Genomic DNA, 16781 nt, shown 5'->3' on the forward strand with positions numbered 1-16781 from the left:
GCTAGGATCAAAGCGGAAGATCCAGGTTGGTCCTCTTTTCTTCTCTTCCGTCTAACACACTTAAAGGAACTCTTGAAAAGCTTTCGTTGTTTGTTTCTAAGATAGCTACCCATCTTAGTGGGACTAGCAGTTTGAATCAACACTATTTTTCCCTAAAACAGGCCTTAGATCTTTCCAGGACTTAGTGCATTCTTCTTTTTCATTAATATGTTTATAATTTGATTAACCTATGAATCCTTTAACATACTCATATAAAGGTATTCACCTAGCATGCTACATTGGAGGTCTAATTGTTAATACCTTTGGCATATAATGTTGACCTACAACAATTTGGGGGTTTTACTTCGAGGTAGGCCTTAGTTGACCATGAGACAACAATCCAGCGATGGAGATTTTTTTCAAAGGATAGACGGTGTGGATGTAGGCGGGGCTAGTTAGAGTAACCACCTACTCCCACTGCAACCTCGAGCTTTCATTCTCATCAACACTTCTACAAGAGAAGGCCTTGGTGTCTATAAACCTTAGATATGGTAGGGTTTGTCTGGTCTCTACATACCTGATTGCAAACCCTTCCTTTACTAAGTTTTTTCATCAAGAATTGTTCTTATTCGCACGACTGTCTGCATTTGAATTGTTTAGAAATTTTGTGTTGCAGGTGAGGGTTTCCTCCCATCCCTTATGTGAAGAATTAAAGGCATACAATTACCTTTTCTCTTTATATGGTATTTATCCACTGTATACTAATTTATTTCTTGATCTTCTATATAAATACTCTGGCTGGGTGAAAAGGGATAACAAAGAGGACTTTGGAGCTCATCAACATGACTTTTTCTTTCAGCTAGGGGCTAAAGGTTTTTCTATAGGAACTACCTCACCCATTGGGATAGGTAATCGTCATTCAATAGATGGAGGCATATTTTCCCCTTTCATATCCTTACTTTGTGAATCCTAATTTGATGCCATTAGTTGATTTACCTTGCTTTTTCACACGGCAAGTGGACTTCAACGTGCAATTACAATGGCCTCGACTTGGGTAAGGTTTTATTTTACCTTTCTGGCTAAATAAATAATTACAAATTATGCTTAAGTTAGAGTCCTAAATTAGGCTTATCATATTCCTCTTTAGGGTTTCTCTACAATCCTTTTTTTTCTTCTTATTAAGTTCCTCCTTAAACTAAGCCTCGTATTCTTTTTGTCTTCTAGGCTTGGGATAACGATTAAGATGAAAATGTAATAGGTGGATTGTCTCAGCCTCTATCTCACTATTTTACCTTATCACTTTTTATTAGTTTCTAACTTTCCTTTGTTGGAAATTATCAACCAGGTTTTATCACCTTCATTCGGGCTTGTTGAACTTACAACTTTCACTTTTCTCCACGATTTACAAATTTCGATAGTAATACTCCCATTTACTCTGTATTTCTCAAGTTCTTGAAAGATTTTGTGTTATTTGCATGGATTAGCCCAAAATTAAAAATTTTCCTTTTTGTTAGCTCCATAGAGGGTTTTTAGGATTCAACATTGAATCCTTTTTGTAAATTAAAGGAAAGAAAACAATTTACTTATTATTTTATTCAATGGGTGTAAAACCCTTAAGGTTGCACCAAGGGTTTGATTGTTCGACTGGTTTTCTTTTTGAACTAGCTATGGCCCTTGGCCCACATCTAATTGGAGTTACATGTAATAATATAATCTTTGATACTTTCTCTCTGTAGAGAATTTTACTTTGCATGCAACAATTGTTTAACTTTGTAAGTTAATTGTTATCTTCTTGGTTGATTCACTCCTCAACGAAATTGTATAAATACTTGTGCACATACTCCTTCATTATTTCGACCATCAGGTATTTCTCCTTGGTTGAATAGTTTAAATACATAACCATCCACAGCTCAATGGTATTCCTAAAATGGTAGTCTACTGGTAATTTTTTTTAGGGTTTCACTCATAAAGTTTTTCCTTTGCATTATTATATTTTTAAAGACTTATGATATCTTGTCTCTGCCATTATCAGCGTGTATTATTTGTTCATTCTATCATAGTTACTTTAAATCATTCCTTTTTAATGGTTTCACTATAACTTATATCTTTGTTTTTCAAATTAGTTCTCATTAACTGCCATAGGAATGGCTAGGATATAACACATATAGTTGTTGATTTACTCTAGGGGTTTTAGTTGTAAGTTACACTTGTGTTGTCTTTATTCATTTTTAAAATAATCTAGGTGATTATAATCTGCTAAAGTCATTTATGTTATTATTTGTCACAATTGATTTGGAATTTTCCATGAGCGAGGCCTATCCCTAGGCCCTGCTCATGTATTCCAATCCTCTTCCAGTCTAAATCCATGACTATTTCTCGGCTACTGTTAAATCAATTTGGCCTGAAACTAACCTACTTCACCAGTCATCCTCATTTTTTTAGTACAAGAAATTACAACAAACTTCTGTACATAGAAAGAAATAACACATCTTATCACGCTAAAGATTAATCACTTACATGAGACAAAAAATAATTCATCATAGATATTAGGTCAAATACTTATCTTTTTTTAATTGTTTGGTCCAGCCACAAAATCACCAGGAAAGGGAGTGTTCCACCTAACCAATGAGAATGGAAATTACGTCCAATTCTCCCCCTAAGACAGTTTCTTCCCAGAAAAGTTGTTTGACAGTGACCTAACAAGGTTTGTTCAAGGCATCAAAGCTATCCAAGTCCATCGAAAGAACTCACAGGCTCACAAATCTATCTTAGGGTTTCCACTAGCCACCAAACAACGCAAGAATAGTCTTTGTCGCAGTGCCCTACCAACCTTCGACAACGTCCATTATTAGGTTCCAAAACTTAAAGCTTCAACTCTTCTCGTGGACCTCCTCAAACCAAGTACCAAGTCACAAAAGTTGCCTCGGGTTTTCTTCCCTCTCTCCCTCTTAGCTCCCTTGTCCCAACCTAGATTATTTATCTCCAAGGAGAGGAATAATTGTCTTCTAACTATCTGGTAAATGAAGCCCTCCTTTAGCACTTTTTCCCATAACTTTATGGTTGGCCATAGCTTGTGTTATTTATTCAAATAAATAAAATGACATTTATTTTTTACCATTCATTTTAGGGCTTTACCTGGCCACAACTTTACCAAGTCATTTTTAGTAAAACAAAACAGTTACAACTTTATCTAGAAGTGTTATAATACAAACTAGATTTTTAAGGAATATCAAATACATTTGAAAAATAATATTTTCACAAATAATTGTATGCCAACAAAAAAGAAACAAAGGCAAAACCACTTCACATTGAAAAATATTATTGGATAACTATTAAAAAATATTATTAAATTGGATAGATAATGGTTAAAAAATAACTCTTATAAAATCAAATTAGTTGTAAGAATAGGTACATTTATAGTTATTTTTTCCTCACTGTTAAGATATTTTGTTAAGATATTTAGTTGATATAATATTGAGAGAAGTAAAAAAAATTAAATTTATATTTAATTTAACTTGAAAAAAATATTATTTTTTTTAAGTAAAATAAATTTAATTGATATAATATCTTTATAGTAGTGTTACGGATTAGGATTAGTTTTGATGGTTAAGTGTAACCATTAAAAATCATATAAATTATATAGTTTATCATTTACATAAATCACAGTTTAAATATACATTTCATTTATAATAAATTAAACTAGTCTACTACCAAGGGCCGAGAGGGATCAAATCTCTTTTCACTCTAAAAGATGTTTTCATCTCAAAGAGATTTGATCCCTCTCGGTCCTTGGTATATCTATAATTAAGATGGATCTAAACTGGTTTAATTCTCCCCTTTAAATAGACTATATTCCACATGAATACAATGGGTCAATTTTTTTTATCATTATTTTATTTGATCTTGAAATTTTCTGATCCATATTGATATTTGAACCTAACTTTAGGATTAATCACGTCAACAATATTTGATACTTTCGAACCTTCTAATGAGGTCAAGACCAAGATGAAAAAATCGATATATCATTATGATTAAATAACAAAGATGCGCCATATTCCAGAATTACTCATTAAAAACATGTAAATTATTTTAATAAAAATGAACATTAAAAGAGAGTTTTTGGTCCATATATAAGAAAATATTAATAATAATTTGGTCAATATATAAGAAACTATTAAAAATATAAAGGTGGTTAATGCAATTGATTGTTATAAATAAAAAGAAACAAAAAAAAGGAAATAATAGAGAAAATTGGGAAATAACAACTACTTTTAAATAAATTAATAATATATAATTATATCATTATACTAGCAGTTGCACTCAGAGGTGAAAAGGAATGCCTATAGGAGGAATGGGAAAATGTGGAAGACAATTGTTCATACATTATTTTGTGTAATATTTTATGTATGCATTTGAACACATTCGAACTTAATTGAGAAGGGACCTAATTTGAGAAATGGAACTTGATGTTGATCCTTGAAATCAGACCAAGGCAACAAGTCAAACAAGTGAAGAATGCCCTGATTTAAGAATCGAGTCAAGAGAACATTTTGAACAGGTGAAGGAAAACCTGATTTAGGAATAAAGTTGAATGGAGATAAGGGATTGATTGAGCAATCATGTCCAATATTTGAATTGGGGAAAGGAAACACTATGAATATGTTGAGGACCCTATTTATTCATCAAGGTGAAAGCATAAGCATTTGCGAAAAATTCCAAAGGATAAAATGTTAAGGGAATTTTGGCTAAATGTGACGGAACCAACCCTTTGAAGTATGTGAAAACTAAGAAAGCAAGACTTGGTTAGCCTTGGTTTAAAATGTAACTAGAAACATAAGTCCTTTGGGCTCAACAAAATTGTAACGTAATGTATGTGTTGGTCAACTTTCATGGCTCCCCACATTGAAGTGAGAACGTTAATCCAAGAATTGAGTTCATAGGTCCTGAACACATTTTCAAAAATATGTTTACACTTTACCTAGATAAGGGAAGATCGAGATTATTAAAGCTTACTACCAAATTTCTTGTCTATTTTTTTCATGAATTTAACCCATGTCATACAATACAAACTCCTCATAAGCAACTAGAAGGTATTTCAGCTAAGAAATAATATTTTTGGTTTATTTTCCTTTGAAGTTGTTTGAGACCTACTTCATCTATCAAACCTATCAACTTTGAACCAAAATTGAAAGTCGAATTTAAATATAACCATAGATTTTAGTTTCGACAAAAAGTTAAACAAAAGATGAACTAGTCACATTTTATACAGTGATTCAAGTTTCAAAGAGAAGGCCTCCTTACTTAAAATTAAAATCAATAGTCAAATTTAATTTAAACATAATTTAATAAATCCAAACTAATAATACACATAGATTCAAAAGTTAGATAAAATTAGACAAGCGCACAACCAATCCTCTATAATCCTCCGATATTTTCATTTTATTTATAAAGTTACTCTGGGGCAGAGGATATGCCACAATGGTCAGTGTGATCTACTACTGAGACTCAGGTTAAGCCCCATCTCGGAACCGATAGGGGTTAGGAGTAAAGCATCTTGAGGTGGCGTATCTCGAATATGTGGAAGAGCATTGGGAAACCCGATTTATCCATTCGACAGGGAAGCATTTTTTCTCCGAATGAGGTTATACCTTTCCTGCGGGTCTGAGGGGCCCCGTGAAGTGCTACTATCTGTTCTATTGGTTGAATACATTGTCAAATTGGAAAACATTGTATGTTTAATAGGATCTAGTTAGTTCCTTGTAACAAGAAGAGAAGAGAGGAGAATGATAGATTGAGGCCACACAAACATAATAAATACAAATCAAAGGGCCTGGAAAGTGTGGATACTTCTAACAGGATGTCACATTCAAATTAGTGATCAATCCTTCACCAAGTAGCCCCACTCCATTTACCACCAACACGCCAAAACTACCTAATGCAAGTTGAGGACAATGCACATAACTCTGATTTTTCAAAGGCTGAAGCAAGCCAAATTCATCATAAGGAATAGTTGCCAAACACTGGTCATCCCATCATCATGGAGTTCCATCAATTGCACACCAAAGTTTTGCAAGTTGATACAGACCAAATGTTTCCAAGAATGAAGCTTGATTTGGAAAGAAGTAATAAAGAAAAACAAAAAGAATATATAGGTAACCACTATAAACACCAATGATCATATCAAAGAAATGATCCAATTATATGCTCTTAGCCCAAAATTAGAATGCATGATGATTAGAAAAGAAAATTAATGAACAAAACAACATTACGATCAAAAACTCAAACTCTAACAAGTTTATCAAGTTGAACATTCCTCAAGATATGTACAAAAGCAATCAACTCCAAGGAGGCTTCAAGACCAATCCATGCAGTAACTCTGGAATATCATCTCAATGACTACTCAAGCTTTCTTTTCAAAACAAACTCTTTATGAAACCTCTATCCATGATACATAACTTAGTTAGATTAAGGGCATCGAGAATAGTTTGCAACATAATTACTTGTGTAATTCACATCCATAACTACCTAGTTACCTGCAGGCTGTAGTTAGTCCACATCCACATGATCCGTGGATAATATCAAAATCAATAGGCATATAATGGATTTTAAAACATTAGGCATATTTTAGATCTTAGGCAAAGGAAACCCACCAACACGGAGCTAGTGTTTCTATCGTCTCATAATTTCATCTTCACACGGTTTCAAATTTTCTTTTATGTAGATGTCTTTGAATGGTAAGAATTGGAACACATATGTACATCTCATGAATATAAAGGTTTTTTTTTCTCCCTAAATAGAAATTTGGATTGCATTATTATCTTTGGTGCTAGTATTGCATTTGACCAAGCTAACATCATGGATTTATAACCATGTATGAAATTCCAGCGAATGTCATTTCACACAAACAAACATGAAGAATTCATTGTGCCTGCCTGCTTCACACCTGCAAAATATGGAAGAAGGAAATAGTAACAATGTCCATTTTCCAAATCAGAGAAAAGAGAATCACATAAAATGGGGAGAATCGTTGGTCCCCCCTCTAGTTGTTGAGAGATAGGAATGGGGAGAATCACCTATAAAAATAAATCATAGAAAAATAAAAAATAAGATAATTATTATAAAATGGGGAGAATTTCATATAGAAATACATCATAACAAAACTAAAGCAAACAAATAACTATTATGGCAAGTGAAAAAACGCATGATGAGACGAGATTCTTCGCTTGTGAAGATCTTAGTTTGCAAATGGATATTGTTCCAGAGTATTTCCAACTATGTTTTCCATTGAACAAAGATTTGTAGAATGATGAGAGTACATATATAGGGTGTGGAATAAGGATCCAAGTTGTCCACTTCTTTTGATTCTTCATCAAAGTAAAGAAGTTTGGTCTCTTTCTTGTCAGCATTGCTCGGGTGACCAAGATATCTACATCATCATCTTAGAGAATTATCAAAGAAACCTCTAGACCAAGCATGATATTTTTTATCTTTTTTCCTAAAAAGCAATTAGTTATATCTTTTAAGGTTCAGGGTATGAGGTATTCATCACCACAGGTGACAACAATCGAATCCATCTCAATACACAACCAAAGAGTAAGCAATGCATCGAATTGCAGAAAAAGTGCTTGAATTCCACCAATGACAAATTCAAATCATATTTTAATGAAGTTATTAAAAATACAAATCTAGCCCACCACGCATAGAACATACAAGCGAGGAATAAATCAAACAAAGACAAAATAATTTTTTTTGTGTGAACTAGATGTTTGCAATATCTGAAACCAAATAAAGTTTCCAACATTCCAACATGTGCCACAAAGCAAGCCACACATGGATTTCATTGTGAGCTAGAAAGAGTACAACAAAACTGAAAATATAATTAAATCATATTATAATGGTATTTCACGTTTCAGAAATCAGCGACATTATAGAGTATATCTAAATGCACAATTGGGTATTTCATATTTTAGAAATCAACGAAAATATTTTTTTAATTTTTTTTCAAACTCATAAAATTAATTTTCTAACAGCTACCTACAACATTCTGCAATACCAACTAAAGATTTATAGCTCATGAAGATAGTTGAAACTCTTCCAACCTTAAATGAAAATGCAAAACGTACATTTTGCAGTACCAACAACTAAATATTTATAGCTCACGAAGATAGCCGAAACTCTTCCAACCTTAAATGAAAATGCAAAAACACATGATGACAATACGAACATACTATTATCATTTGCCGCCCAAGTGTAGAGAGAAGCTTGCAAATCTAAAAAGTAACTCTAAGCTTCATTCATTGCTTCGTATAACCTTTGTAGCCTGTTATTTCTTGTCTCCCTGTCCACCGCAACATCCCCCAGAATGATGTTGCTTACTTTCCGACTTCATTTTCAACTATTTACGCATGTCATAGGGATCCTCGCCATTGGCATAGTACTTAGCCTCGATATCATTGATTTTATAGCCCAGTGTATGGGTATACAAATGGAATTCTACTCGGTTGCTCTTGCAGAAATGGAGAGAAACATGCTCAGCCCCAATAACCTCATGCACAACCTTCTAGGTTGTTGTCATGAGCTTCGTTGTGAGGGCCAGTTTCCTGTGCGTGCGCAACACGACCAAAGAAGTTATATGGACATGGCATTCTGTGGACTCATCCATTTTCGCGAGAACATAACCTGTAATATTCTTTTTGTAACTCAGCCACATAGAGAAGTTGAGGCCATGAGAGGATATGGTGGAAATAATACTTCATTTGGTAATTCTTTGGTAATTCTCTGGTAGGCACATCAGATTACTTGTCTGCATCGAAAGCAAGTCTTCCATAGCTTGGTGAATGTAAACCATGGCTGCAACTGACAGTGTTTAAACCCTAGGATATAACACTCTTTAAACCATCCTTGTTGCTTGCCCTATATTGGCAAGTTCTCATAATTTCCATGGGTTTATTCTGAATCTGTGAATGAGCGAAACCTTATCAAAATTCTTCTCATAATTTCCATGGGTTTATTCTGAATCTGTGAATGAGCGAAACCTTGTCAAAATTCTTCTCCTAGACGCTTGTTTCCCTCCACCCTAAGAGGCTCTTCAGGCCCACCTAGCATCTCCAGATGAGGAAGCAGGGAATATTGATTAATGTGAGGTAGAAACAACATCCAAAGTAGGCACTTTCTTTGATAAATGGCAAATTCAGTATGTGGAAGCTGAGATCTCAAATCCAAATCTTGATCCTGTGGATAACGAATAGGGTTTGAGTCATAGGTACCAAATTTGAATTCGATTCGATAAAAAAAAAATTGACTACTTAAAATACAACACGGAAAAAATTCGGAAATATAGATCTTCCAAAATTAAATTATTTTTAAAATTAAAAAAAATATATATATATTTACAATATATTTAAAAAAAATCACTTAATCAAATCTTAAATTTTAATATAAAGCTTAAAAATGAAAAATAACATTATTAATTAATAACTAAAGCAATCTAAATGTCTCTTTGTAGATTTTTCAAAGAGTTGTTTAGAGTGTAGATAGAAGCACACACAAACTTTAATGGTTTCTATTTCTTTACTATGGAAAAGAAGAGAACTATGAAATTCAAATAGAAAAAAATGGAGATTATATATTTTATAAATATTTATAAATAAAAATTTATTATCCTTTGTTGTAAGAATTATTATTTTTAACAAGTATAAACTTGGTCATAGCCTTTGGGGTTTTTGCTCTATCTATTTAACATGCTTAGCAGGATCTGTTCATTCAACTTGTCCTGACAATGAACCACACTTGTTGGTTCCAAACGCGTCAACAAATGAAATATCTTGTGATTTACGCTGAAAAATCTCGCTTAAACCTAATATGGATCAAAGAAACCTCAATTCAACAAGTATAAACTTACTACTTTCTACAATATTTTAATATAAGATTTATTGTTTTTTACAAATGTAATTTTCTTAATATGCAATTTACTATTTACCATACTTTTCTAATATAGAAATTCTATTTTTAATCTTTAAATATTTAATTTTTTTATTAACAAAAATCTTTACCAATTTAAATTGTAACTGCGAGTTTTTTGATATTGAATATTATGTTTTTAATGTTTTGAGTAATATAGAAATTTCTGTTTAAATATTAAATTTTTTGTTAACAAATTTTAGATAATTTTTTTTTAATTAAAAATTTATATTTTTAATGTTTTGAATAATATAGAAATCTCTATTTTTAAATATTAAATTTTATATTAATAAAAAAACTTTACCAATTCCATAATAATTATAATATTATTTTTAACCTATACTTTACACTTTATAATTTTTTTAATATAAAAAATAATATTACTTAATTCCATCATAATTCTAATATTTTCAAATTACCATTTACCACTCATTATAATTTTTTTAATATAAAAAAAAATATTTAAAAAAATACCGTACCGATTTGCAATTTCCGAATCTGCAGCGGAACCGAACCGTACGTATCTTCGAATTTTGAGTAGCTTCCACATACTCAACTTCGTATTTTCGAATCAAACGTGAAAGTTTCAGAATGTGCTTTTCGTACAAGTAAATCTTCTTTCTCCTCTCCGCTTAGTTTTTCCTTGGATATTTTCGATAGAGATGCTTTCGATCACAAGACCTTCAAACTATGAAATACAGGGTTAACCTCTTCATTTGAATTTATATGTGTGTTAGGCGCTGGGATAACAGGTATAACAGGTATCCATCTTCAATGGTAACTTTTGCGAGGGTAATTTCTCCTGACAATGAGAAATTTCCATCCATTTCCCTGCAATGTCTTTGATACATCATGTACATCCTCTGTTACTCCTGACAATGAGAAATTTCCATCCATTTCCCTGCAATGTCTTTGATACATCATGTACATCCTCTGTTACTGTGGAAGGCAACCCTAATGATCTCGAGAAATCTGCACGCACCTTTGTGTTAATTCTTGCCATTAATGCACTTCTTGACAGTGGAATACTTGATTTACATCCCTTAATATAGGAATTCACCCCATGTTCTATATTCTTGACAGCTCCCCACATTCCTTGGCGGACCCCAATCTTTGCAATCTCCCATGGGATTCCCATGTCTTTGCGATGAAATAGGATCACCTCACAGGCAGACAATTGTCCATCTCCTTTCCTGATTCCACTATCAAAATATAAAGGAAATTTAAACAACAAAATATGTAAAGACTATAAACAAAATTTGTTGCAGAAAAATCACCAATGAATGCAATAGAAAATACTTGCTCGAATGCACCATTTGGAGTAGTATAGGTCAACACGTCTTGGTTTGTTGTGTCTTCAAGAGTGAAGGATACAGTACACCCTGGATGCATTAACCCAAAATATAAATCAAACTTTAAAAATCTATTAAATAAAACAAAATGTTTAGAAAATAAGAGACCGATTTCATTTCACTAGTGTTAATAGAGAATTAGTCAGATAAAAACACCTTGAACCACTCTAAAAGCATTATGTTCTCACACAGATGTTTCCTTTATGAAGAAGCACATTGACCAAATTGTTCATGAATAGTATTAGTCATAAGTTCAATCCTGAAATACTCGCTCTCACAATCAACTTTCTATAGACCCGAATGCATCTAGCTAGATATACGCACAAATCTCAGTATTATGTTCCTTGTATCTCATTAAAATCAAAATGCATGAAAACAGATAATTTGTAGCAAGCGCCAAGCAGTTTCACAAGATGCCACGTGGTTGTAAAGCCCACACTTCTATTTCAATTAAAGACCAAGTCATTTCAAATGTACAATAGTTTTGATCTCAGCATGCTTAGCAAGAATATTTGTAGTTTCTCAGAATTGTTATCTTTAAAATATTCCAGATGCAGAAAATGAAAACATTTCCAACTAAATAGAGCAGGTTCTATTCCAATTGAAGATCAAGAAAAATACAGTTTAATAAGCATCACATTAATTAAAAAAAGCAAGCATGAAGCCTGGACGATATAAATAATGATCAACAAGAATTGGTTCATAATCTCATATTGCAACTGCAATAGAGACCAAATAGAAATATTTTCCCTAATGTTTCTTGTATTTGCTTAGGAACCAAGGAATGTCGGGAGTTGTCAAGAATATAGAAGGTGGGGTGAATGCATATATTAAAGAATGGAAATCAAATCCTTCGTTGTCAAGAAGTGCATTAATGGTAAAAATTAACACAAAGGTGCCTGCAGAAATCAGATTTCTCCAGATCATTAGGATTGTTCCACGGAAACAGAGCATGTACATGATGTATCAAAGACATTGCAAGGAAATGGATGGAAATTGCTCATTCTCGGGGAAATTACCCTCGCAACGGTGACCATTGAAGATGGATACCTGTTATCCTAGCTCCTGACACAAATATAAATTCAAATGAAGAGGTTAACTTTGTATTTCAGAGTTTGAATGTCTTATTCCACTCTACTGCACCATTGTCAAAACCACACTTCTGGTCCCTCCTTTAGCTGCTGAACAGTCTGCCATGGATACAAAACCGAAGTCGTGGTTGCACGTTCATGTGAATGAGGAAATACAGAGAATGACAAAAACCACAACCTCAGAACCCTATATACATAAAATAAAACCAACAGACAAATAATGGCATTTAAAAAAACATGGAATGCAGAGAGAAAATGGTAAGGAGGAAATATACTGCAATTTCAATCGAAGATTACCTCCAAGTCTGCTCGAACAGGCCTGAAATCATACATGGTATCAATGGTGAGCTCCTCAATCATTTGAGGAAGTGCTAAACCAAGTAAGGTAGGGGGATCCCTGGCCTAACGCCAAAACCTTGATGTTGCAGAGCAGAGCGTTGACATACAACCAGCTAAATGTGAAATTGTCCAGAGAACGTTGCAAGACATCAAATTTTTTCATCATAAAATCAATCATCAGAATAAATTTATGGTGATTATAACAAGATTCATTATAGAATAACAGTGTATTTGAAAAGAGTAACAATCTATACATCCATTCCACCATGGAAACTGTGTCTAAACACTGCATGAAAAACAGAACGACAATCTCTTCAAACCCCGTGCCCTCAAAATCTCTTCAAAGCAGGGATCCTGAAAACCCTAAATCATACCTAATCCGACTCACTTTCTGCTAATAGAACCAATTTCATCCAAAATCTTCCAAATTCAAGAACAGTTTGAAACCCCTTCGTGATTTCAATGCCGAGAAAATGAACTATCTGTTGATAGCATGCGCACCTGCGAGAACAAGATTCGTGGCAAATCCTTCGATGGTAATGCGGTCTAGTTCGCAACAACCTGTGAAGTCGACGTTAACACAATGGTAATATGGTTTCTGTTTGGTCACGTCATATGGTTGTCGTTTGGTCACATAACAACAGGTTGAACCATGAAAAACACTGCCTAGAATTCTCCACCGTTTTCCACCGCCTGCGAACCTGGCGGACACGTATGGGCTGATGCAGTCATTATATTACCACGCGGCAATTTATAATGGGGAGGAGGACGATGAAAATAAAGGATTGCTATTGGGCGGGCTGAACAGGGTTTGCCCACCGTGAAAGACAGCTATCGACTTGGGGATAAAAAATTAAAGAGAAAATATAAATTGGGGATAAAAAAAATATAATAATAATAATAGGTAAAGGAATTATTCAAAGCTAAATCAGAATATAAATTTAATATAATTTTTTTTAAATGAAGAAGAATAAAATATTAATATATATATAGTCATTAGGGTTCATAAAAATATTTATGTTATTGACAAATAATATTATTTGAACACTAAATAAAATTATAATAGGATAATATATATAACACTATATAGGAAGCGTCAAGATTAATTAGAAAAAGTTACGAGAATAAGGAATATATATATAATTAATTAATTTTAAGGTCACGACCAAGCCAGACACCAAATTGGTGTATAAGGCCCCCTTGTTTATGGGACAAGGGATCCACCTCTGTGTAGCGATTTGACTACTAAGTCTACAAAGGAATACATATTTTTACCCCCTCTAGTTTTGAACCTAATATTGAAAAAAATAAACCTAATGGGGGTGATCAAATGACGCTAGGCTAGTCCTCGGGGCTTTCCCCCTCCACCACGCAACACACATGCTGCATTTAATCATCGTTTTCATTACCCCGTACTCCTTTCAGGCGATCTTTCTAGATGGTGTTACAGTTAAGCAATGTGGATGAGTTCTTATTGTTATTGGAACTTTGGGCGATGTATGTTAGGAAAGAGGTAAGGTGATAGAGTGGGCGACGGTAACCATGGCATCTCGTCGGGGTTTTGGCTTTTGAGATGCCTCATAGTGGAAGTCCAGTCCGCTCTAGCTAGGCTGGAATTTTTCCTTCAAACAAGTACCTAGGATCCTGGCTCTTTCATGGGAGGAAATTTGCATCTTGGTACTACCTGGGGTTGTAAATTTTGGTTCAGTCGCCTTCTCTGGTTTTTCTCACTCAAGATGGTCTCTCTTACTAGCATTGAATTGGTAATTGTGCTCTACTATTTAAATCAGACCCCGAGGTCTATCCTGTGCATCATGTGATGTCTCAGGGATTCCTAGGGTGGCTTTGCCTCTACCTCTTGGGCTTGGTGTTTGCAAGTGTTTCTTGGCTACTATGGGTTTACCGACTTTGGTTTACCCTTTGGGTATCTTCTGTTTGGGAACGGTAGATTCAACTACCTTAGTTTTCATGTACCTACCCTCTCTATTTGTTACCTGGTTAAAGGGTTTCCCTTTTCTTCTTTTCGGTCTGCTATTATTTTGCATTTCTTTCTCTCTGGCTCTAGTATCTTAGGGGTGCCCATCTAGGTTGTTGGGGTAGTCTTCAGTGGTGTCTGTGGGCTAGGGAAATTTGGTGTGAACCTTTCTAAGTGAATTGTTGGGTAACCTTTCTTCTCCTTCTTGGTGGCGTCTCTGGTCCTTCCTAGGCTTATTGGGTGTCCTTTTCCCCTGGTAGGTGTTATCGATATTTCCCTTTTAGGTACAGTTCAGGGTGCTCTCAGTTTCGGTTGCTCAGCACCCCTACTTACAGAAAAATGCCTCGTTAGTGAGGAAGGCCTCATCGTGGGGCTGGAAATTTCATTAATGTAGGTCGCCCCGCTCCTCACAACAACTCGTCTTTGGGAAATTCATTCAACATGGAGCGTGAGGGTGAGGTCGCGCTCACCCAGCTCGCTTTCTAGGAAGAATTGAGGCTCCTGCAACAATGGAATCCTTAGCTACACAATTTTGAGACATTCAACTCAATATTGACATCATTTGCGACCATAGGTTTGAAGACCGTAATGAACTCATTGCATATATGAATGATATTTAGTATAGTTAGAATGAGATATTGGAACAACTGGATTCTCTTTGTCAGAACCACTGCAGAAAAAATGACCACCTCTATGACCGGGAAGCTCAAGTAGAACATATCGATTTTCACATGCATGAGCATGATAGCTATATTGCAGCCCCCCTTGTGCTCCCTCCGTATCTCCCAACTTGAAGTTTTGTTGTTGGTCTATGTTGTTTTTTGTTTTTTTACAAGCACTATATGGCTGCTACTATGTCATGCGGAAATAATGTTTATAAAGCTCTACCTATGGCATCCTCTAGCCATTTATTCCAACAAGTCTCGTCAGAATGAAGAAAAGGGGGCCATTGAGACATCTTCTGTAATCTTTGTTTTCAGAGAATCTAATGAAAAAAAATTTAATCGACAAAAAAATTATTATTTAAAAAAAAAATCATCACAATGAGATGGCAAGAATCCAACTCTTACTCAATTTACAACCATCGTCCCTGTTGACATTTTTCACCTATTTTTTAATTTCAATGGCCTCTCTCAACTTCTTGTGGTGGAAATGATCAATCATGGAGATGACCCTGGAATCCTCAATGCAGACATGGCGCTTAATTTTCTTTGCATGTTCAAAAATAGCTGAGCGAGAATGATTGTGCTTAATGTCTACAACATCTTCTTGGATTCTTAGATTAATGGAGTGACCAATTTCTCCAATGTAGGGAATCCCACATGAGCAGTGGATTGAATAAACCCCTTTCACGTCCTTATGATTCAAAAGGTCCTTAATAGATCTAAGGGAGCTTCTAATAGTATTAAGGGGATTGAAGGTAGAAAAAACATTGTTCCTTTTAAGAATATGAGCAATCTTATCAGTGGTCCCATGGATGAATAGAAGTTGAACATTTGAAACTTGTTCATCACGAACATTTTTTAATCCTTGGACCTTTACTGGATCTTTCAAAACCAATAAGACCTTGATGTTTACTATAGCCATTATTTTCAAAAATTGTAAGAAGATAGGATTTCTCGTCTTATAGGTGGTTATTATATGATATCCTTAGCGCATGGGTAGCAAGAGTGTCAAGAACTCTAAATTTCTATGTCGGGAAATGGTGATAATTGGCATGAAGATATTGTTCTATGTGAGCTATTTTTCAAAAAACCTTGTGAGACAATGAACCATCTTCCATTCTAGAAAGAAGAACATCAACGAATGAAAGGTTACCATCTACCTCAACCTCCATTGTGAATTTGATGGAGTCAGATTGAGAATTAAGGTGAACAAGGAACAAATCTAACTTCTCATGACCATGGAACCAGATTGACACAAGTATTATCAACAAAACTTTTCTGGAGCTTAGGTTGAAATTGAGCAAAGGCCAAAGCTTTTGTCTCAAAATCTTCCATGAATAAGTTAGCAACAGGGCAGAACGGAGAACCCATGGAATTCCACATGTTTGTTCATAGAATTCACCCTGGACGCTAAAAAAGG

General features: G+C 34.3%; 1 pseudogene across 1 annotated transcript; it reads right to left on the reverse strand.

The window, feature by feature from the left end:
• Nucleotides 1–8029: 8029 nt before the first annotated feature.
• On the reverse strand, nt 8030–13326 carry LOC149187035 (N-terminal acetyltransferase A complex catalytic subunit NAA10 pseudogene; annotated as a pseudogene). The gene is made up of 4 exons (XR_016255734.1): nt 13223–13326; nt 12392–12834; nt 10419–11321; nt 8030–9210 (listed from the first exon to the last, which is right to left on the reverse strand). The product of XR_016255734.1 is annotated as an N-terminal acetyltransferase A complex catalytic subunit NAA10 pseudogene (transcript).
• Between the last annotated feature and the right edge of the window lie 3455 nt (nt 13327–16781).

The sequence above is a fragment of the Pinus tabuliformis genome, chromosome 3_1 (genome assembly GCF_031772625.1).
Source record: "Pinus tabuliformis cultivar Carrire ecotype Pingquan chromosome 3_1, CPIR1, whole genome shotgun sequence".
Classification (NCBI taxonomy): Eukaryota; Viridiplantae; Streptophyta; class Pinopsida; order Pinales; family Pinaceae; genus Pinus; species Pinus tabuliformis.